The sequence below is a fragment of the Coturnix japonica genome, chromosome 1 (genome assembly GCF_001577835.2).
Source record: "Coturnix japonica isolate 7356 chromosome 1, Coturnix japonica 2.1, whole genome shotgun sequence".
In the NCBI taxonomy this organism is placed as follows: domain Eukaryota; kingdom Metazoa; phylum Chordata; class Aves; order Galliformes; family Phasianidae; genus Coturnix; species Coturnix japonica.
This window is the reverse complement of record NC_029516.1, coordinates 151796211-151820666: the sequence shown is the minus strand read 5'-3', so window position 1 is coordinate 151820666 and position 24456 is coordinate 151796211.

Here is a 24456-nt window from a genome sequence, read left to right as displayed (position 1 = left end):
AAGAGGACCTCTCCCAACCATGGGCAGTGCAGGTGCCACTTGAGTGGAGGATGCTTGGGCATACTTGTGCCCACCTCAGCAGAGGTGGAAATCCACATGTACCACTTTTGGGGGTTCAGGTGCTACACATTGAGGAGGTGGGATGTGGAAACATCGCAGAGTCCTTCCAGGAACACAGCCCTAGAGAACAGAGCACACTCTTTTGGTTTCCCAGCCAGCACAGAACAGTCCTCTCTGTACATCATTGTGCAGCTTCATCTTGAGTAATGTGTGCAGTTTGAGGCACCACAGTACAAAAAGGGCATAACACTGTTTGAGTGTCTGAAGGAGGGCTACGAATATGGTGAAGGGTCTGAAGAGCAAGATATGTGAGGAGCAGCTGAGGCTGCCTCATTTGTTCAGCCCAAAACAGAGGAGCTGAGGGGGAGGCCTCATGGCAGCTGCAGCTCCTCACAGGGAGTGGAGGGGCAGTGTCTGGAGGCCATGATGCTGCAACAAGATGAGAGGGAATGGCCTTGAGTTGCATCAGAGGAGGTTCAGGTTGGATATTAGAAAAAATTATTCTTGGAAAGAGTGGAGGAACACTCACTGGCACAGGCTGCTCAGGGAGGTGGTGGAGTCACCATCCCTGGATGTGTTCAAGAACCATGCAGATGTGGCACTGAGGGGCATGGATTACTGAGCATGGTGGGGATGGATTGACATCTGGACTGAATGATCATAGTAGTTTTTTCCAACATTAATAATTCTATGATTCTATACAGTGACTAAATAGTGAATTTTTAACACCAGATAGAGCATCAACAGTATCTACACCTGCAATGTATCATGCCAGGCAAGTATACCGGGGGAAAATATAATTACTGATAGGCATCACTGGTGTCATAACAGAGCAAAGATGGCAACAAAAGTGAAGATGTTGCAGATTCTTTGTTTTACTGTTGTCCCTCCTCTCCGGTCTAGAAATGCCTCTTCTTCTGGCTTTCCCCTGAGCTTGAACCCAAAAAGAATAAATAGTGCAGAGCAACTTCTGGAGGTGTGTGAAAGCAGCTCTGGGCTCAGTCCTAAACAGACTTCACAACAGTTTAGTTGAAGAAAGTGCCCAGCTAGCAATGATGCAGATACAAAGCTCACTGCCTGTGTGTTTCATGTCAATGTATTTGTAGCATTTGGCTTTGGTTGCATCTCTGAACTTTACCCAAAGCATGTAACACTCATGAATCTGCAAAATTGGACTGGAAGTCTCCTGAGAAGATGCATACCCGTGAGATTTTCAGTATTTCCTACTTCCAATTGGGCTGGAACCAACACGAAAACAGCTATAACAGTATTTGGCTCTTGTGTGCCTCATCTGAGCCAAAAGGCAGAAAATTTAGAGGTATGCAAAACTGAAAAAATAAAAATAAAAAATGATAGAAGTCTGGGGCAACGAACTGAGCCTAGATTTTTAGAAACTTAAAATAAAATAGAATAAAATAAAATAAAATAAAATAATGTAAATAAATAAATAAATGGTTCAGTTGAGTCAATTCTTTTTGGTTCCTGAAGTATTTGTCTAACCTGCATAGCAAGGTCCTGCCCTCTACATGACACCTGGCCTCTCTTAAAGAGTAAGAATCTATAAATCTAGAACTGGGGGGGCTCTGGCTCTGTTTCTTACCTCCCCTAAACAGAATGAAACTGCCAATTCAGACTGGGATCTAGCCCAGAGTTTGTATTAATTAAATTATTTATGTAGTGAATAATTACAGGCTTCCCAGGCTTGCCTCTCCTTTTACTCACACAAATATTGTTTGGAGATCTCTACTGATTTCAGAAAAAAATATGATCTTCTCACTATTCTTCAGCAGAGCTGGCAGCTGTTAGAAAGGACATAGCAAATCTGCATTATTACAGAACCATGCACAAATGTAGCATTTCAGACAGAACCATCTATCAGGACAAACAAGATCTTGCTTTATGTGCACATCTGGAAATGAAGCATTCAGATGCAACACTGCAGATTTTTGCTGCTTGTGACCTCCATCAGCAGCACTAGAAACTGCACTTTATCAAGGGGAAGGCTGTCTTTGCACAGAGGCATGAATGCAGACTCTCAAAATGTCAAACAGAAAAGCAACCCTTTTAATGTGAGGACTGTAGTAGCAAACACAAGGCATCTCAAGTGACTTGTAGCTTGGTGTGGCAAGGTCGCTATGTAGATAGCATGAAAAGCCCTATGCATGTGGAGGTGCCCAGCAAGAAACTACAGAAGCTTCTTGGGTCTCATCATCCCAGTTGGGCACACCATACCACCCGCATGTCTTGATGGACACTTTGGGTGCTGCTGCTGCTCTGTATTCACAATCAACATTGCTGCCTTCTCCCTTTCCTGCTATGCTCTTAGTTTTGCTCTTAGAGAAAAATCAACATACATTATGAACTTTCACTAAGAGCTACTAATGATAGGTCTCGCTGGGGGGATGCTGGAGCATCTATTTACCTTTAAGCTATGTGCGACTGCAAAGAGCATAAGTCCAGGTTGGTGGAGTTTCAAGGTTGGTGGACAATTTGTTCCTCCAGCTGTGAGGGAAGATGGGCAAGGGGGAGTTCTGGTCAACCTTGGCTCCCACTTGCATGCTCAGCCCTAGACCAGTGCTCAGTGTGGAGGTGGGATCTCTGTAATGCTCCTACTCCTAGGTCTTGCATTTCTGTAGCCCACTATTGGATGGGACCTCTGATAGCTCTTGGCCAATTCTGTATTTTTGTATTCAGTTCAGAAATCTGGCCTTCCCACTCTAGTGAGTCAGACCATGTATATCCTGATATCTGGGGATGTTCAGAGACTCCTGAAGAGAGGGAATAATTTGATTAGGTTCTCACTAGTCATAAATTTGGAATAGTCTCAGAAAAAAATAAAAAAAATTAAAAAGTATTTCCAACTGGGCTTCATCTCCTTGGAAGATAACTGCCTAAATGTTTGCACATTGGTCCTCCAACTCAATATATATTTACCTGAATCCATTCCATGGTGTGTGTGGGGGGAATAAAAAAGCGTATAAAAATTTAGCCTGGCTTTGAGCAATAGCTTTCTTTAATTTTACAGCAGGGTTGCCAACTGGAAAATTCTTGTAAAACCTACTCAGGACCTAGTTTTTGATCCAACGAAGAAGGGCCAAGCCCTTTGGGTCTTCAAATTCCAGAGGTCAAATTAAAAATGATCCTGCATAAAAAAATGCCCTGGTTTTAGACTTACAAAAGAAAGCACAAATACCCTTGGTCTTACCTTCCTGTAGCCTCCCACTTACCCAAATGTTTGAGCAGGAAAGCTTCCACACTGTAATGGCCTTCCCTCTTTTTCTGCAGCGTTGTCCCACAGATTCACATTTCAGGACAACGTGATACAACTCTTACTGCACCAGACCATTGCATTCATAGTTTTACTGTGTTTCTCCCAAAGAAAATTGACAATGGCTTTGCCTCCAGTTGCCATTTATTTTTATTACTGTTGTCTTATCTTTGATACCTTTCACCACCTGGGTTTTCAAATACTTCTTATAATTTAGAAAGAATAAATTCAGTTCTTTCTTTTCCATGAGCCTGTACAGCACATGTCCCACTTCATTACCACTGGCAGTGTTGTGAAAGTTCAGCAAAACTGAAGCTTTTAACAGTGGTTAACTGTTAAATCTTAAAAGATTTTTGGCCCTTCAGGTAAATCCTCCAGCAGTGTTGCTTGCTTACTCTGCTATCCCACTAGACAAGATAAATTTGGGTGTGCACAAGAGATGTTTTCACAACTCTATGCCTTTCCTAGCAAAAAAAAAATCTCAAGAGTTTAGGGCAGATTCTACATGACATTCCAGGTGACACAGCCTTATTATGTACAGCAGTTTTTTCCCTTTCCAAGATCAGAACACCACCATGAGTAAGGAGGATCCTAAGGGTTACAGCAATGAAGGAATTACATAGATATCTCACACTATCACATACTCAGGGGTCAGGAAAGCAGACAGCTTTTTATTGCCACTTCTTGGGCAGCATCTACCTCCTTCTCTTTTGAAGCACTAAAGGACTGTAGATTTAGAACTAGATCTATCCACAGCCAGTGTTATGGGGGAATTCAGACATTATGCTGTAAGCACTTTGGGCCGTGTTAGTCTCATTTCAGCCTAGTTCCCATGCACCTTTTGGCAAGAGCACTTCTAGAGGCCCAGGGAGATGTAGAAAACCCTTGATTTAGGTTCAACAATGGAAGATGGATTTATTTTTTTTTATGATGAAGTTTAGAAGTGACACTCTCACCTGGCTGACATAAATTGGCACTGACAGCACTTAACTATCAGGACCCTCTCTTCCTTTCCAGTGAGGATCCTTTATTGTCCTGGAAAAGAGCTGTTGCACTGTTTTGCACTGTTGCTGAGGACATGAAGGAGAGTGTTTCTGTTACCTCACCTGTACCTACAACGTATCCTTAGCATAATGAAAGCTGGAGTATGAGCTTGGAATGAAATCTTCCTTCTTCTCTCTATATACCATTGCCGGAGTTTAATAGTGCTCTGTGCACTGTTTCACCTCTGTATCATATTGAAGTCACTATATTCAGATCCATATACCCCGGCTATTCTGCTCATGAGTAAGACCTTTTCTTCCTTTTTATCTTTTCTTCATCCTCAAGCTGTTTCACCCTCTTATAGTTTTCTATCAGCATCATTTCTCCATCTATCTCAGCTGGCATGCTTAGTTGCTTACCTGCAGTCCTCTATTTGCCCTTACCTACTTCTCTTATGTGCTTCCTTTGTGGGACACCACATTTTTTCCTACTGCTTATTTTATCAGCTTTATGCTGATGACTCCTAAAACTTCACTGTCCAAAGCCAACTCCCCTTGGCTTGAGTTCATGTCTCAGATATTGCCTCCCTGGCATCTTGCTGCTCCCCCATATTATTTTCTCCCTATGCACTTTTCATTCTCCCATCCTTTCCACTGTTCACATTTCCTCAGTCTGGACCTTCTTCATCCTCTGTAAAACTGTTCCATAGCTGTGTTATCACACATTGCTCAAGCATTTGAGAAATTTGGATTCTACCTCCAACTCTCTGATGGTAGTGATTTCCCTGGTAGTGGCTTTGAGGTCAGGTGGCAGCTTAGTTAGAAGCTTCCAGACCAGTGTAGGATTAATACTGAGAGAGAAAGTTTAGGAGAAGTCCCACTTAGCAGCTCCTTAAAGAAGGATATTTCTTTAGACCAAACAAATTAACAATAGTTGTAACACCATTGAGTTATAGGAATGTTCATCTGATATAAGCTGCTTTTTAAATTGAGATGGTTATGTAGGAAATCAGATACCAAACATGACCGCTACCTAACTTAGAAAGCTCTTTGTCCAGGTTAAAGGATTTTTATGATGTGGAAATTAAATCAGGAAAAGCATGTTCATAGGGCTTAGTTTTATTACGGTCCTGTGTACTCCCACCTTGACCCTCTTCAGCCCAATCAGCAGCAGAGTTCACCCTCCTCTTCCACAGGCTTTGCATACTCCCATCTCTCATTGAGGAGAATCCATGCTTGCAGGAGAGGTTTGGATCTGCCCACCATCTCTTTTGAGCGCTCTTTCCATAGCCCTTATCTATCCCAGTTCTAATGTGTTTCAGTCCTCTACCTTTAATGTCTCCACATCTGAAACATCTCCCTTTCTACTCACACTTGTATCTTCTTAATCTCTCTTCTCTGCTCAGACCCACACTACTAATATCTACTTGTTTACAGTGATTATCCATCCCTATTTTAGCCCAGCTTTTTCAAAAATTATCAGAAAAAAAGTTTCAAAATGATAAAAATGTATAGAAAAGAAAAACCGAACTAAAATATGGCATATTAATTTAACCCATCTTCTTGAGAAAAACAAACTTGACGTGTTTTTCATTCTTTTCATCCATTCATTTCTGCCTCAGAGCAGAAGCCACTGATTAATTTCAGTAAAAATCTGAAAGGTACAAAGAGACCTCAAAAATCAACAATATTCACGTAGGTTTCAATTTCATACCTTTAATCCACATGTGAAGAGGTTTTGTTTTGTTTTATTTTCTCGTTTTCATAGAAAGTAATGATTTCACTTGTTAAAAGCTTTTATTTTCCCTTTCAAAAGCCAAATATCTGGTTATCTCTATAATCTTGAGGGGAGTTTGTCATGTGTCAAGCTGCACAAATTCACAAACTTGGCCTTAATTTTTAGACCATTCACATACTGATCTATTGTTTCTGCAGGAGTCTGATATCTGGTAATAAATAAAAAGAGACATCCAAATGTCACATATTTCTTGGGGTTGAGATAGTTCTGGAACTGATCCATTAGCAGAGCTAACTTTGTGTTATCCTTTTACATTACAGAGCTGAGGCTACTTCTAATACATCATGCCCAATCACATGAAGGAAAGCAGATGCTTGTCATTTCTTTCCTCACCATCTTGCTGGTACATAAATACCATTCAAACATTTGTTTCTCCTTTCTTCTATGCTAGGATCAGACCTATGTAAAAACCCTGGGTGCCATTTGTCTTCTATTTTCACCATCAGTTCAGTGCAATTACTCTCCAGCAGTGCCGGGATCAGGTATACTTAGCACAGGATAAAGGAAAGGCTTGGTGTTTGCAATTACTCTAGTTAGGAGATCAACCAGGAGGATGAGGTCCTTGACATAAATCAGAGTAGCACGTAAACTGTTCCAATCTGGTTATTCTGTTACCTTGCAACAGTCACATATATCAGTATAATGTTTGCCTGCACTAGAAAACCAGATCATAGTAGGGAAAAAAAAAAAAGAAAAAAAGACCCTCGAGAGTTATGGCCACTAACACACTGTTAAATATTCAACACAGGCTGAGACCATCATGTTTAGCATTGTGGCAGCTGGTCAGCCCTTGGGCTTAACCACAACCAGCTGATGTGATGTTAAACACAACAGTCCCTGTCTGCGTTCAGTGTTTAGCAGCATGTTTAGGATTGTCTTAGTTACCAAGATTCTTCAGGGTTGTGTTTTATCATGATGCAATTTTCCAGTATGGAAGAGCTCCAGAAGGCTAGCATTTTACAACCTCTGGAAATAAATCAGAATATAAAGTGTAGAGCCAGTATACTTAGCTAGTGGCTATTAAAGAGATCTTCCTCCCTCACATGACGTTGCCACAGGTGTAATCCTGGGCAAAATGATCCCTTCTCTGGAAAGAAGGCGCTGATAGTGGGTATTTTCCCCTACAGGATCCTCATTCTGAAGCAAATTCTATTCTCTTTGTATGGAAAAATAAAACTATTGACTTCGGGGCATCCTGGAAAGATGCATCTCTTTTTTTTCTTCCTTTTCTTTTTTTTTTTTTTAATTCTTGGGAATGAGCAAATCAAGATGGCAAGTGAAGGGAGACTCTTACTTTGGCACAAGAACTGTTGCAGTAGAGCAAATTAAGATATCTTGGATTTTTTATCCATAGCTGTGTACATATTTTAAATGATTGCGTAGAGTCATCCTGATGGGTGTTTTTGAGATATTCATCAAGAAATAGCAAAAAATAAACACATTGCATCATCGTATATCTCCTACAGTTTGAGCTCTCCACCGGGCCTCTTCCTGGATATTTAAGGAACATAGCTATTCAGCCTCAAAATGAGCTTTGGAGAAGTTTGGTCCTGGGTCTACATGCAAATCTTGAAACTAGAGTCTTTTGTCTACTAGAAAATAATGTTGATTTTGTGTCAGAATGTTCCTGAACTTTGAGAAATTGTAAATATAATTCAAATAGAGCATTGAATCTTTGTCTCCTCCACTTTTGTTCATCCAGTGGGATGAGTCCCAAGGTGATGCATCCTCAGCTTTTGACATAATTCCACAAGGCTCCATAATAAACTTTGGAGCTCTTCTGTCAAACACTACCAAAAATGCCCCACTTTGCAAAAGTCAACCTCCAAGCAATAGATGTAACTACATGTTGTATCCTTCCTTTGCTTAATAAAAAGTGAACACTTCGTAGGAGAAGAATCCAATCAGCTCAAAAAGCTGATGGAAATTGCGATGAAAAAAGCTATCTTGAAAGATGCTTCATTAAAAAAATCACTGAAAAAGGGTTTTTATTGGAAAAATATTTTCTGCCCATTCATTTCCAACCATGCTGGTTATACACAATAGGACAAAGCAAAACAAAAGTATATTGACTTTGACATTTTCTGGCTTTTGGATAAAACTGGCCAAATAATAGCTGGTGGCTTGATTCTGAGCCTGTGAAAGACAGTGGAAAGTTGCCCATCATATGTAAGATCAGGCCTTACTTAATGCAGTTCCCAACTAAATGTAAATAAAATCATTATCCTAATTTCTTGACAAGCTCCATAAATTGGTCATGCAATGCCCATGAATTGATACTTACAAATTTTAAGACATCTGTCCATAAATTGCAATTGCCTCCTACTCTCCTAAATCTACTTTTGGATGTTTCTTTTAGGAAAGTTTTCCATGTATCTCTACATACACTGAAAGCCTCTTACTTCGAGCAGTTCATTTTTGAAATCCTTGGTGATCAAATAGAGGCCTGATGCACAAACAGCAAATTGTCTGTTCCATTTTGGTGTCCTTTTCAGCAAGCCAGCTGCCAGATAATATTTACCACAGTGCTTTTGTCACTTATACATTTACGTCAATGTGGCTGAAAATTCTGGAAACCCAAGCCATGAAGATGAATTTCTGTGAACAAGGATGACACGTTCAGAGGGGGCTGGCTGAGAGAGACAGCAAGAGAAAGTCTAGCAAGGGCTGACAAGTCAGTAGGTGAACTACTTTGTTTTGTTTAATTAGCTTCACAGACAATTATTCAAAGACAATGTGTGATTTATGGAGTAGCTGGGATAGTATCAAGGCTCCTATCACAGCACTATTGCGTATAGTGTGGTGTACGTAAAAGATATTATCTTGGGGGCAGTTTCAGTAAGTGAAGGGGTTGGGAACTATGTAAGGTAAACAGGACTGTTGTGGGTTTTTCCTGGCATACTTGCACTTACATCTGCCAAAAAGTTGGCAAACTTTTGCCTCCAAAAATAAAAAGTGATTATACTCTGTCTAACCATGTCTACCCTTAACTACACCACTGCCTATCGCAAAGAGAAGAACAGATATGTATTTTGTGGTTATTGTTTTTGGAAAGATTCCATTCAGGAGTTTGCAAGAATACTGTGGGTGTGTTTCTAGTGAGGAGCTGAGTGTCTCTGTGAGTGTGAACTCATGGTCTTGCAGAGCACTGTGCTATTGTCTTTGCAGCTGGTTGCCAATACATCACTGACTCCCTTTAAGGGACTGATCCAGCTTCCCTGACCTTTGTAGGAGCCTCTGCACTGAATCTGATTATGGCTCAAGCCCTTTGAGAAGCAATGATTTTTCTCTGGATCAACTATAATCAGAAAATCAGAGTGCTGTTACCACATTCAACTGCATTTACCTGCTCTCGTGTTGGCTCTTGCAGTTCTGCTTCCACACCTGCTCTGTCCCATCTATTTCTGTGTAACAAAATAAATAAATAAATAAAAGGGTAATCATTCCAACTTTCAGCCTTCAGTGAAAACTTGTATATAGATATCATCACAGACCCTGTGACAGGAAGATCAGCAGTCTCAGCATGGCTGATTTGCTGAGGTGTTTCTGGCTGAAGACTGAAATGCTGTCTTGCCTTTATTCTCTGTGTGCAATGTATCTGAGCCCCACTGAAGGGTGCTACTCCTCTGTTTCCCAAATTATGTATGATTAGCCTCTTACACCGGATCTCATTTCCATCTAATTTTGTCTTTGCTACTGGCTTACTGTATAATCTTGTAGAAGTCATTGCATCTCTCTCTGTGACGCATTTCTCATTCCATCCTCCTCCACTTCATCAGTTCAGGCTTGGGCCTCACAGGGCTCTTTATAGTTTGTGTTTTACTGTATTCAGCCCTGATTATGACCTGGGTCTCGACACTATCAGAACACAGAGAATAACAAACCTATGTGAGCAATATTAGGCTTCAGGTTTTAATAGTAGGTTTTAATCCTGCAGCAAAAGAAGGGGTCCTGGGTGTGTGTTTCATTTGCATCAGCATTCAGACTCTCTATGTGCTGCTTCTGACTCATCCGTATAGATTTTAAAAGCAGAAATTACAAGGTGGGATGCAAGTTGTTAAAATGTGTCTGGTTGCACATTCTTAAGGTCTTACATACTCCCCAAAAGTATCCTAAGCAAAGATATGTTCAACCTCTGCCTGTTAGGCACCCTGGCACCTCGCCATGGTCCCAACCAATTGGAATTAATGAACTAGGGCAGCTACAACATCTATAAAGAAGCCCTCCAGGCTACAGGCTTCAATATGCCTTCAGCTCTGAAAGACAGACAGCACGAACACTATGCCAGTACCGTTTTAGATGGCACTTGTCAGTTTAGGCCTTCCATAGCTACTTCATCCCCCTCCCTGGTTTCTATCCAGCCTTCCCACTTTACTCCCCAGGAATTCTTCAAGGCAGCATCTTCTCTGCTCCAGCTTTCTCAGGAGGATGGGGAGAGCACAAGATAGCAGCTCTGATTTCCATTCTTTCTCTAAATCAGAGTTGTCTCATCCTTCCCTTTGAAGACATTGTGTGGTAATACAGGGAGTAGAGTATTGCCTCTCCCCCTTCTGCAGCACATGAGCAGATGTTGCTGACAGTTGTGTAGTCCTGTGTACACGCTGATGGAGACAAAAAAAAAGCATAGGAAAGGTAGGCTGGACTTCAAATCTGTTTCCCTGCATTTCAGTTTCCCACTTAAAAAAAAAAATAAAAAAAATGGCAATACCAACTCAAAGGTTCCTGGCTAGTTTAGTATCTGGAGCAACAATTTTTACAGAGGAGATTACGTATGTTCCTATTACTTTTGGGCTGCTAATCAAAAATTCTGCAAATTTCTGTATGTGAGCCATGCTCAAAATTTATGTGACTTAGAAGATTATGCACAAATATGTTTGTGGAGATAGTAAAAAGAAACACTCCAGAGAATGGCCACAACTCTAACCCTAGGATAAACTGCAGGTTTCATGTACTCTCTTTAAGTAAAGTTGTTGAATGGTGTTTTTCCACATCATAAAAATGGTCACAGTTTCCAGGAAAAATAAAAAATAAAATTAATAAAATGTAGTGAGAAATATTCAGAATAGCCAAGACAAAAAGCCTTAAACAAAATAAAAAGAGCACTGAAATTTCCCTCAACCCCAAGGAGAGGTGCGTATGTTTTCTCCAAATGCTATCTGTCTGCTCTCTGAATAGCAGCTGATTCCATAAATGAAACACACCTTCCTTGTAAATGTATTAATTGTCTTTTGACAAGCCACAGCTATCTTCCAGTGTATGACCTGCCCCAGGCTATGGGGAAGGTGCAGTAAGTCTCACCTACTGTCACACTTCTTAGGCATGGTATTACTTCTTCACTCTACTTCACAGGCCACCATTAACACAACTGGGTAGTTAAATACAAGGCAATTATCTCAGACAAACAGTTCTTCCATGCAAAGGTTTTTCCACATGCAGAATTGCACTCGTTTAATTGAAGGTGTGTATTAAAATCAAATTAGTTAAGCCAGTGCAAACACAGGAATCTGTTTAAAATTGGTTTGTATTGATTTAACTTAATCTGATCAGGAAATGACTGAAATTAAATTGATACAGGGCAGATTTAAATCACTGTAAGTGACCACGTCTTGCACCAGTTAAACTAAATTGTGCAAACCATATCCCACTGCTGTTCCAAGGAACATGAGCTAAAGATGTGGATGAAATAACCATACACAGGAATGACACTTAGGTCCTGATTCGGCACTACAACAATTTGGTGTAACTTTGCTGCCAATGAGTTGATGTTGGCCATAATTATCATAGAACTCAGAATGGAGTATAGTTGGATAACATTCCCACTAAGCATTCTGTAAGGTTTCCAACCCTAAAACAAGGTAATATTTTGGACTTTTTTTTTTTTTTTTTAAATCGACCTCATCTGTAGTTTGCAGAAATGCTAATCTCCTTGAGCTGCGTTCTCTTATTTTCATTTTTATTTAAAATTTCTGAAGTCTTCGATCATTTCAGGCCTAGGGAAAATAACAGTATTAAACCTTACTTGACTTCTTTTGAGAATTATTGCTTTCTAATCGAGGCTGACAGTCTTTCCTTTCCTACACAAATGAGGTAAGCTCATTTTTATAAATAGTGCACTTCCATCCAAGTTCTGCTCTTTTAGTTCCACATAGAAAAGAAAGAAGAGGTGGGAAAAAAAAGGCAAAAAGATATTGCATTTTCACATAAAATTCCCCTAAATAGAATCCTACAGAAGCCTAAGGGTCTGGGAGGGAGTTCTTGTAGTGCTTTTGTACTGTAAATGCTGAGGTTTGAGATTAATTACATGAGTTTCAGTAAAAAATAGACCTTGCTTTAAAGAAAAAGAAAAAAAAAAAAAACCAGAAAGAAAGGGAGAAAAAAGAAAAAAAAAAAAAAAAGAATAGAAAGAAAGAATGGTGAAACAGCTGTAGCAGTGTATGTGAGTCATTTGGACCATTGCAGAGATGTGAGAGCTAAGGTAAGAGTTTTGCAGCTCTGCAAGCTCACCCAGGCGCCTTGCTGTTGAGCGCACCGCCAGGCAAACAATGAATAATGTCTACAAGTGTCATAGAGAATAGCACTCTGCAGAAAAGCAAGCAAAAGCATGTTATAACACGTGGTCATCAATGTCTACTTGTTAAACAGTCCTTCCAGCACTGTGGGCAGACTGTGGGAACAACTGGTGCTTTACATGTGGATGCACATGTTAGAGGGCCTATCCTGGTGACCTGCACTGCAAGGGACAAATAGGACAATTGTCAAAAGAGGTCAGGCCAACGGGAATGGGCAGAAAGATGAACACATTATTAATACATTGAGCTTTTTGGAGGCTTCATTGCAAATCAGCACAGATGGCTCTTTCACCCACACCCTAGCAAAAATTGTGATTTACAGCTGGAGGCAGCAAGCATGTTGCCATGAATTATGGCAGTTTAAGAAGCTCACATTTGTAATTGGGAGCTGGTAATTATTTACCATGAAATGTGATCATTACTGTCAGGTGACGATGACATTCCTCCGCTTTATGCATTCAGTAACTTTTTAAAGACTCTGAGTGAACTCATTGCTGGGGGTTGAAGGAGGAGCGCTGGCTTTCCTCCATCCCTGCTACCAAAATGGGTGTGTGTTTTGGCAGTCATTTTGCTTGGAATATTCAATTCAGATTAATGTAATTTCAACATCTACTATCCCAAGTGTGTGCTGGTGCCACTAAACATGCACATTTGCCAACTATGAAATGCAGGTCATGTCATCCGGTGCAGTGATCCTTATCTGTCTCCCGTGTGTGTACTTTTCAGACTAGCTCCACTGAAATCAATGGCATTACAAGAGTTTAAAACCATCTGTGGTGAGGAGCAGTGACTCTTTATCTGTAGTAGTCAAGAGTTTAAAAAAGATGCAGAACTGAATTCTGGTCATAACTGCTTGACCTGGTACATCCTCCATTCACACAAACATTGGAGCAAGTAGGAGATACTGAGAGGAGAGAGGGTCCTTCCCAGGGGCAAATGAAGCCATAACTCCTTTCTCCAGTACTGCCCCTACTTAATGGAGTACCTTTTGTCCAGAGCTGTGCACAAAGCAAGCACATGTTATGCCTTGGGATGTGGGTCTTTCTGAGGATGTTTATCTAATCCATAGAATACAAACCCTCAAGATTAATCCTTTGTTTGTCAGCAGCATTTCAGATTTCATATATTTATTGAAACATTTTGAATCTTGGGCCCAAGAAGGCCATGAAAATAGTATTCAAGCTGAGAAAAGTGAACTAATTTTATTTTGTTGAATCATTGGGTCTCTCAGAAAAAAAATTACAGCCCTCATCCTACAAGAAACAACAGATGGACAGACCACATAGGGATCTGTTGCTTCACAAGTGTAGCTTGCCATAGCCTGGCAGGCTCAGTAATGCCATTTTCCTTTGGTCTTGACCAAACCTTCAGTAAAAATCCCTATTCTCGGGCAAACGCATTTTGCCATTGGTTTCAAGCAGCCTTGTTTAACTAGAGCTGATTGTGATTACTAGTGTAAACTAGAGTTTACACAGCTGTGTAAAATGTTCAGCTGATAGAGATGCTGACATGCTCTATGTGTATCTCCCTTATTTGAGCTATTCTTGATTCCTTTCACCAAGTTTTTGCCTCCTTAAACACTAGCAGCTCTTTCAGGAGACCATAGAAAAGCAGAGCAAGGCAATACAGTCCAGGAGAAGGGGTCTTAGGTTTTCCATTACTGCCATCTGTTTTATGGCAACAAAATGTAGTAGAATATTGGTGGGAGATTCAAGCTCTACTGCCATGCCACCAACACCCACATCTGATGTTCTGGGGCAACATGATAAAATAGGAGACATTACTTTCAGAGCAGCCCCCATACACGAGTAGATTATTTTTAATCCATCAGTATGAACTTTTTATTTTAGGCATCATATTTCACATCCAGGTGAGTTTCATCATAAAACATTGTGAAGGAGAAGAGAAATATAGCTGCATTTGTCCCTGAAAATGTAAAATGGTTTCTAAGTTTCTTGAGGAAGTAGTCTGGAATATTGCAGAGTTTATTAGGAGGCACAAGAATATGCTGAGAAGAACCTTGCTGACTTTTTCATGCAAATGCCTGCTTTGCTGCTATACCTGTGAAGCGGAACATCTTCAGCTCCTGGGGTCAGAGCCCCTCCTATGTGCTTGGGTGCTGTCACACCCTGATGTTATCATTTGGAGCAAAAGCCTTTTCTACATAGCCCCAGTGCTTGGTGGGAAGTCAGAGTTTGTCTTTGCATACTCATGCATATAGTGTGGCTAAATCTAAGGGTGTGTTAGCATGCAGGCTCTCTGACCTTCTGTACCTTGCTGTGTGTACAACATTACTGGCTCATACTTTATTTCAGGGGCAATAACCTGTATGAATGCCTCTGCTAGTGCCTTCCTGGTAGCCTTCTGTGTTTTGCCAAGCCCAGGACACCTCTGTGAAAGAGCCTTTGTGAGGGGCAGCAGCACTGCAAGGGAAGGGACAAGACTCACAATGGGCTCTGTGCCCTGGACACATGGAACACACCATCCACTAATGTTCTGCAGAACAAGAAGTTTCAACACACTAAGCATATATGGTGCACCACAGGTCATCATGCTGAGTCACACAGTGGGTCTCTGATGGAAGCAAGGACATGAACTCACAAGGTGGGATGTAGCTTATGGAGCAGACTCCCCACCTCAGACTCAGAGCTGAGCAGCATTTACCTTTGTGTGATTAATGACATCCCTTCAGTGCTTATGCCTGTTCTACTGAAGGGCAAATGGTGACACTTTCACCTAAATCATTGTAAGATGCTTCAGCCCATAGCACGATCATTGCTCTGCTTCCCCTTCCCATCACACACTCAGACACAAAAATTTCCCCCAACTCTGAGCTGTGCACACCCATGACTGATAAGGGAAAGTGTGTGGAAAATAGCACAGGTGGTGAGACTGTTCATATGATGTCTGACCCACAACCTTCACATTGCTCTCACTTGGGCTGCCCATAATCCTGTGGTTGGTGGCAGTGACCCCTTGCCTCCTTAACCTTCCGGATCTTCCCCACTACCAGGGGATTTCCTCCAGATGGGATCTTCATCCCCTTCCTCACGAGCCCCCTTCTTTCCATTACCACTTCTTCAGTACGGGAAAACTTTTTGTGTTCCTCTGCTTTCTGGGATGAAAGGTTCACTGTTTTCCTAATACAGACATTCTTTGTGCACAAGCAATGCAAGATCAGCCTCTCAATAGGTAAGTCAACCCCCTATCTATTAACTGGAGGATTTGGGGCGTGCCACTGTGGTTTAGCCTAGGTGTTATCAAAATTTACAGCCAGCCCATGCCTGTTGCAGCCAGCAAATAACATGCTTCTTCTTGAAAGTTCAAAAGTTCATGTTGGGGCATGCAAATTTGCACTCAATTATCTGCTGACTATCAGCATTCCCAAATTAAACCATTTTTCACCTACAACATGCATTTCCTTGTTGTCTAATACTAGAATCTCTGGTCAGGAATAGAGCCTGAACTTTGAAGACTTTCACTTAATTGGAATATATACAACAAAGCCAATGGGCTTTCTGGCATCCAACAGGAAGCTGGATTTTGCTCAGACTTCTCTCCTCAAGCACTTTGATAGGGCTTGAAGAAAATATGTAGGAACTAAGCATCCCTGACACAACGATTCATCATATTTAGGTGAATTTGGCCGACTTGGGATTTGTGGGCTACTCTTGATTCAGAGTATAGGGAGAAAAAGCGGCAGCCAGAGTGGGGCAGAGCAGAACTTTTGCTGGTCTGGTCTGAAATTCATGAGAACACTGAAACTCTTTTTTTTTCTCTGTCCTTTCCCTTTCCCTTTCCCTTTCCCTTTCCCTTTCCCTTTCCCTTTCCCTTCCTCTTTCCCTTTCCCTTCCACTTCCCCTTTCTCTTTCCCTTTCCCTTCCCCTTTCCCTTTTCCTTCCCTTTTCCTTTTTCCTTTTCTACATAGAAGAAATAGTCTCTGACCTGGTGGAAATCCCATGACTCATGAAAATCTCGCAAGGCCTGGATGTGCTTCACATTCCTGACCTGTCTGAGTACTCCCATCAGAGACCTTGTCACAGTGTTGGTCATCCAAGTGGGGAAGGGAAACTATACCACATGGCTTACACTCAGTGGCATTTTTCAAACACTTTCTAGAGAAATCATAATGTGCTTGAAGACTTTCCAAGGTGAAATGTATCAACAAATTTATTCAGCATGAATAATTTTCCCAGTACTATTTTCTATGACACATTAGGATCAAGAAGTAGAAAAGGACAGGAGAAAGAGAGAGAAAAAGAAGAAGGAAATTCTCCTCCCACACACTCAGAAGATGTATCATTTCTGGATTGCTTCAAACAGAGAGGAACCCAATAATTATGATTTCACATTTCCAAGAGAACTAAGCCCAGTCCCACACAAATATCCTCATTGTAGTAATATGCTGCTATCCACTCACCCTAATCCTGAACGTGCTATAAAAGAACTGACCCAGCAGGCTACCAACACTAATTCTGGTTGTGGCTAGGCCCTACATGTTTACTTTTCATTACCCCTGTATTGCTCTGGTCTTCATTAAATCTGTTACTTTTCCGTGTGCTCATCCTGATGCTCTTGAATGGTCAAATTTAGACTATATACTCACAAATACTGCAAAGGTTCAGGATCACCAGCAAGAAGAGTCTGATTTGAAGTCACTTATGAAATTGTGACGTTTTAAAGGTTTTTATTCATGCAAACCTGTGTCTGCTACGGCTCAGCTAGGAACAAAGCAGCTTATGGCTTTCTCATGAACAGTTGGGCTGGATGATCTAGGAGGTTTTTTACAGTCTTGGTGATTTTATGATTCTATGGAGGAGAGTGGTATCCTTGGATAGATCATCTGAGAACCTGAAGCTCAGGCAGATCTCAACTCAGAAATGAGGAAATGCTCAGCTAGCACCTTTCAACAGCCGTGAGACTTGCTCCTAGAAAGTACTCTGTGTGTGCAGTGCTTTGAGCTAACAGAGCTGCTTACATTCCTCAGAGGACTCTTCTGGGTCCACTGGAGAATAGCAGAGACAAGGAAAGACCAAGCATACAGGGAAAGACCAGGAAGGAACTATTTTTTGGTTTGTTTCTTACTTGCTATACATTTGAGCTTTGTGCTTGGTACACAAACATCATCTTTTCAGCTATGCTGGTATACTTAAAAATAGAATAGTTCTAGAGACATGGAGGAAGGTTACATGAAATAGCAGTCCTACCAAGCATACTACTTTCTGCAGGCAACAACCCACAGAAAAACAGAACTGTAAGCTTTTCATCTGGCTGTTGGTGACAGCCCTTTACCTACAAGTGTTAGAGGACAGCCCATCACAAATCCAGAGCAAGGCTCAGGATAGCATCCTTGGAGCCTACTCTACAGAGGCTTTACCTTTCCCACCCTCTCAATAGGTGCAGAGAAGTATTCAACTCCTGAGCCTACACAGAGCTTGGCTTTTAGCTCAGTGACACGATCTATACAAAAGCTGCTCTGGAAAGGGGTCTTGTTCTAAATCAGAGTCCACATAACAATGAGAATTTTGTAATAGGAGCAGGACCTGAACACATTCTCAATTCGATGCAAACAAGAGAACTTTTTGATATCAGAGGAGTTGCTCCCAGAAGACACTCACTCTACCTGTATGCACAAGTCAATGGGTGCTGGACATTTGAGTGTACACCAGTAATATAAAATGTTCACAGTCCATGAATAGAGAAATTCTGGTTTGTGTGGGTTTTTTTAATTATTATTTTTGAAGTAAAATACCAACTTTTCCAGTGCTTCCATGGAAAGGAGATTCTTGTCTGGCAGAACAGAGCAACAAAAGGGAACACAGAGATTTTTATGGCTTTTGTCATATTATAAAATTATTTTATGAACTGTGGTTACAGCAGCTTAAAACCATTGCCATTGCTTTCTGCTTTGTTTCTACTTATCAAAGTCAAAACTAGAAGTAAAACTATCATGTTTGACATACCTATCCTGTGCAAAAGAACAGCTTATACTGGTGAAGAAAAAGACCATTGAATTAAAAAAATAAGGAAGGGGGGAAAAAAAGGAAAGAAAAGGAAAGGGAAGGAAATCTCATGATTTTGCATAATTATTGTTCGAAAGCCATGGTGCATGGCTCTAAAGCTGAGTGGTGTAGCTGTACATTGCACAGACTAGCGTATGCCTCTGACGTGCTAAACACTGATATCTCCTTATAATGATGTGTTAATGTAAGGGGAGTGATTTTGCAAAATTTTATGCCTTATTAAGGAAATGATTCAAGCCCAGGAAATGTGCGGGTTAAGTACTTGCTTTCATAAACATGGGTTATGGTGGAAAAAAAGATTTTAGATATTATGTGGAAAAATGCAGTAAAAAGCGCTGAATTAGCCCATTCCATTACATTGAATTGTTCAGCAATTATGGTCATCCCCCAGCCTAGAAAATTGAAGTATATGATGAAAACCCAATCTAAAGATATCCACTGCTGTGCTACTGAAGACAAAGCATATCATGCTTAAAAGTCACTTAGGGCTTCACTGACCAAAATAAAGAATTATCTGAGGTATACGTTTAAATCAGCTACAGTCCTGATTTGGTCCTGCCCTCCTCTGTCTCCTGTCAGCAGTGATCCCTTCTCAAATGGTTCATGCAAGTAGGAATTGCAGCAGACTCTCAGGGGCCCAAACGTGTGTTTCATTAGCGGAAGATCCTGCACAAAACTCTCAATCACAAAGAAAGAGCAGTCTTTTGTGCTTGCTGTCCCAGAGGCAAGGTCTGGCTGCCAGGCAGCGTTTCAAGGATGGGCCATCTTGCTAGGGAAGGAAAATGTGTCATGGTCCAAGCTGGGTGGAGTGGGAGAAATAACTGTCAAATATTCGTTTGAACTTGAAAGCCACTCTGTATTTCATTGCGTTCCCTATGCCGTTGAGTTCACTCACAACTGTTTCATTGCTGGATGTTACATTAATGAACACTCATGGAAAGCAGGCTTTTCATACACACTCTTGAAGGGTGTCTGAAAGCCCGTTTCAGACTGAATAGCTATCTGCTGCATGCCTTCTGAACGATGCTGATTTTCTCAGTTCTATTTATGATCTAGTATTTACTAGAGATGTTCGCACCTACTGAGTATTAGCTTAGCAGATCTTTCTTTTTCAGCTCCAAAAGCCACTCACTGCTCCTTCTATTTTTTTTCTCTCTCTCAGTTCCCTCTCCCCAGTGTTTAAAAGCAGTAACTTTAGCCAGTTTTTTTCTTTCTTTCTTTCTTTTTTCTTTTTTTTTTTCTTTTTTTTTCCTTCTAAATTTAAAAATAATAATGTGGCTCCTCACTATAAAATGTCTGTCTCCTCCACTCCCAGCCTCCTGGGGGTTGCCGTGGGCATGGTCTGCAAATTAAGTTGGAGGCACTCAGCCCCCAGTTCAGTTCTAGTCAAACATTAGCTGCAGTGTTTACCCTTGTGTAATCTTCAGTTTTGCATTAATTTAATACTGCTCAGCACTTTTTTAACGTATTCAGCAAATCCATGGCACACAGTGCTTTGTGTCTGTATCTCCCCCATCAAACCAAGTTTTGATTTTATTTTTTTTCTTAACCAAACTCATCAAAGTAAACTCCTCGCGATACTTTTCTCCCTCTACTTTGATCTTTGCTTAATAGAAAAAAAAAAATAAAATAAAATGTTGCTTTATGTGGTAATTCAGCTATACTCTGAGGGTTTTTTTCCCTTCTTAACTTCAAAGAGAGCAAATAGGAAATTGTTTTTGTTTTTCTTTCACGTTTCACAAACAGCATACTCCAGTTGTTTTTGAGCAGCCGAAGGTAGCAAGCATCTCCCAATTAATAATACCCAGGTAATGCCATGGCCTCTTGTTATCCCACATCTCAAGAAATTCTGTTTGTAATGCAAACAAACAAAACCTGCTTTGAAGGTCTGGTAAAGGACAGTGAAAAATGGAGTGGGAGAATGCTGTCCTTCTTAATTAGCCTTCTATCTTTGAACCTGCCCCTGAGTGAAACAAAACAAACTGAAATCTCAGAGTATTTTGTTAGAAAACCACTCACCTCCTGACTTCAAAACTGCAAAACCCCACTGCACTGGAGCAAGCAGTGGTTAAATAGCTGGAGGTCTCACCGCAGCCCCACTATGGGTAATCCCACAGCAAAGAGGGGAGTGATTTTGTCAAGGCAAAGTCTGAAATAAAGTCAGCACAAGATCCCAGGCTTTTGGCTGGGGGGTTTTGCCCACATAACACTGTAGCATTTTACACGTGCCAAGGACACCTGCATAACTCTCGGTGCATGGAAAAGTGGGCAACTAGGCTCTTGAGATGGCATTTGCAGCACACAGTCTTTCCCGGGCTGGTGAGACACACCATCACATGCCTCATACCACCTATGCTGATGCTAGTATTTCTGTAAAATCAATAGCCACGGGACTGTTTAGTCTGGAGAAGAGGAGCCACAGAGGAGACTTTATTGTGCTCTCCAATGACCCAAAAAGAGGTTATAACAAGGTGGGATTCAGCCTCTTCTCCCAGGTATCAGGTGTAGGATAAGAAGTAATGGCTTCAAGTTACTCCAGAGGAGACTGAGGAGACTGAGGTTGGATATTAGGAAATATTTCTTCTCAGAATGAGTGGTGAAGTACTGGAACAGATTTCCCAGAGAGGTGGTAGAGTCGCTGTCCTTGGAGGAATTCAAGAATAAGGTAGATGTGGCACTGAGGGACATGGTCTAGAGTGGTCGCAGACATGTGTTGATATGTTGACTGGATGATCTTATAGGTCTTTCCAACCTTAAGGATTCAATGGTTCTATGAAAGAGGTCAGAAACTCTATGTGCTTCACCATATGGGAGCTTGCATAAGGCCTGGAGAGGACCTGCTGTATTGGGGGCCATTTGACCCCATGTAGCAATATCCTGTGAAAAGACCTGGGACCACCAAGGGCACTGAGACTGATGTTTGGCTCCGCAGAGGTGCAAAGTCCAAGAAAAAGCTGCCTGAGCACTGCTGTTTCCCTCTACAACCCATTTTTCATCAGATCTTCCTTCTCGTCATCCTGTTCTCACCCCAAGGATGCAGAATGTCTGAATGTGGCCCTCAGAGGGGCAACACTCAATTCCTGGCAAGCTGTATGGAGCACAGAGAGTGAAAATCCCGATGCAAACAGCAGAAAAAGCTGCTGTTCCTTTTATGAGACAATTCCCCTCAGTTCGTTGACATACATTGCTTTGTTTCTTCTCCCGTTTAGGAAAGTGTGCAATTATGTGCATGGCCAGGACGCAGAAGCGCCGCGGTGGCTCTGCTGGACGTCCCGCACTGGCTGGGCTCCCAAGGGAGCCCCTTGATCTCCTCACGCCTGTCTGAGGCCCTGCACCAGGCAGAGAGATTAAGGAAAAGTCGGTGAGAATTTAGGCACGCCTGGCTCCAACGAGCCATTTGCACCAATTCACAAAGGAAAAGCGTTGGAAATGTTTCCAAAAATACAGGCTAGTCGTGTGAGTTAAGGCTGTGAGGGAGCCTAACGCACAGACTTTCCCCATAATCAGGGTTTACCTCAACTCTGTTTATTCTGTAAACTCTGGTTTCTCAACAGAAACAGCTCATCACGCTACACCCCAGCTCAACAGACACGCAGAAAGCCTTTATAAAGGGCTAGCAGGAGAGCAAGCCAGCTGTTTCTTTCATGAAAACTGTTTGTTACCAAACTATCTCATCATTTTCCAAGCATTTAGGGGAAAACAAAGTAATACTAATAATAACTGCATGCAATCGGAAGCTGCCAAATTGATGGCACTGGAAAGTAAGGGAGTATCTCATACCAGCCTTACCAGGGTGGACAGTAGCAGTGACTGTCCCCAGAGCTCCTGCTCAGAGGGCTTTATCCTAGAGACAAGTGAATTATTTACAGCAGGCCATTTGCCAGACTGAGTTTTTTCATTTACATATGTATTTTTCCTTTTGACTAGAGGAGTGAATTTCTACCAGGCACTTATGATTTTCCAGGTTTATTCTTCAGAACTGTTGAATAATTCTTGGCCTGCAGTCTGTCTGTAAGGAGCTCATTTTGCCACAGGCTGAGCATCATTAGGGTGACCAGTGGTAGGTACAGCTTGGGGCTTGAAACCAACAAGGCAGGAAAGAAGGCTCACATGGTGATGGGCGGACAGTTGGACTAGATGATCTTGTAGGTCCTTTCCAACCTTGTGATTCTATGATTCTATGACCCTAAGGCTCATCCCAAAGGCCAGAGTTGTGCTCCCTAGCCAAAATGGTATGGCAAGACCTCTCTTAATAGTGATAGGAGAAGGGAGAAAGGTTTTAAACTGAGACAGGGAAGGTTTAGGTTAGATATTAGGAGGAAGTTTTTCACTCAGAGTGTGGTGACACACTGGAACAGGTTGCCCAAGGAGGTTGTGGATGCCCCATCCATGGAGGCATTCAAGGCCAAGCTGGATGTGGCTCTGGGCAGCCTGGTCTGATCACTGGTGACCTTGCACATAGCAGGGAAGTTGGAACTAGATGATCTTTGAGGTTCTTTTCAAGCCAGGCCATTCTATGTTTCTATAATTCCTGGGGCAGAGCTCAGCTGCCACACAGTGCAAGTGGAGTTTGTGGTTGCTCTGCTCGTGGCAGCTTATCAGCTGCCCATGCAGTGATGACAGATTGACCCTGATGAATCCCCATGGCTAGCAGCAGAGGTATGGATCCTGCATGCAGATGTCACCACCTGGCCCACTGCTTTTCTCTCTCCATCATTTTTGCAAACAAGTGTCAGGGCTGAGTACCTGTTTTTATTTATTCTGCATTCGCTTGGCCATCAAGCTGAGTTTCCATTACAGAGGTGCATGAACAGGATCAGCATGAATTCGCTTTTCAGAATCAATCAGTCAAACATATTTGAAAAAATAAATGCATGCTGTTTTGTCTTGCTTGATGTTACTACAGAACAGACCCACCAAATGGTGCGGAGGGGAAACAGTGATTCCCTGTGCACCAGGGTGGCTAATAAATTGAGGGCAACACAACCTGGATTAAATTCAAACCACTGTAGGATCTTGACTGTATTACTGCCAAACCCTGAGCCACCCAGTCCCTCTCTCCCTCACCCCCAAAATTATGTTTAGATTCAGAACACAAAGCCTAATTGTTTATTAAGGAAGTGGTTATGATGGGAAAATAATGATGCTGTGGAGGAAAGAGCAGGAGGGTTTTACAATATGCAGTGGGATTTATCACCATCTCCTTCAGATCAGTTCTCTCACCCCTCCAAGGGGCTTTTGCTTTAATTCTTGCTGAAACAGAAGTCACTTCTCTGGCTGTAGACAGAATGGTATGCAAAACCCACACAGGATGACAGCTTTGTATTGATATCATCAACAAACAAACAAAGAAAGATTAGCTTTCCTTTTATTTGTAGCTCTATGAGACCTTGTGAGAACACATGGCCTTATTTAACCCCTTTTTTCATCTCGTTAAAAAACTTGTACAATTACCAACCAAATATCTTTTACACCTTTTTGTAATATATATATATTTACATATATATATTTTGCTATGTCTCCTGCTAAAGAGAATAATTTCACACCCAGAAACTGGAGATAATTTTTCCCTTTGAGGATGTAAGATTGTCAATTGGCACCTACTGTCTATTCCGTATTATGATAACCATGAAAGCACCACAAAAATCTGGAAAACATAGGTACATATATAGTATGCTCAGAATTTAGTGGCATGTTTCCAGGATTAAAGTAATCTCTCTCTATCTACTCCCACTGAGCTGTAAGTGGAACAAAC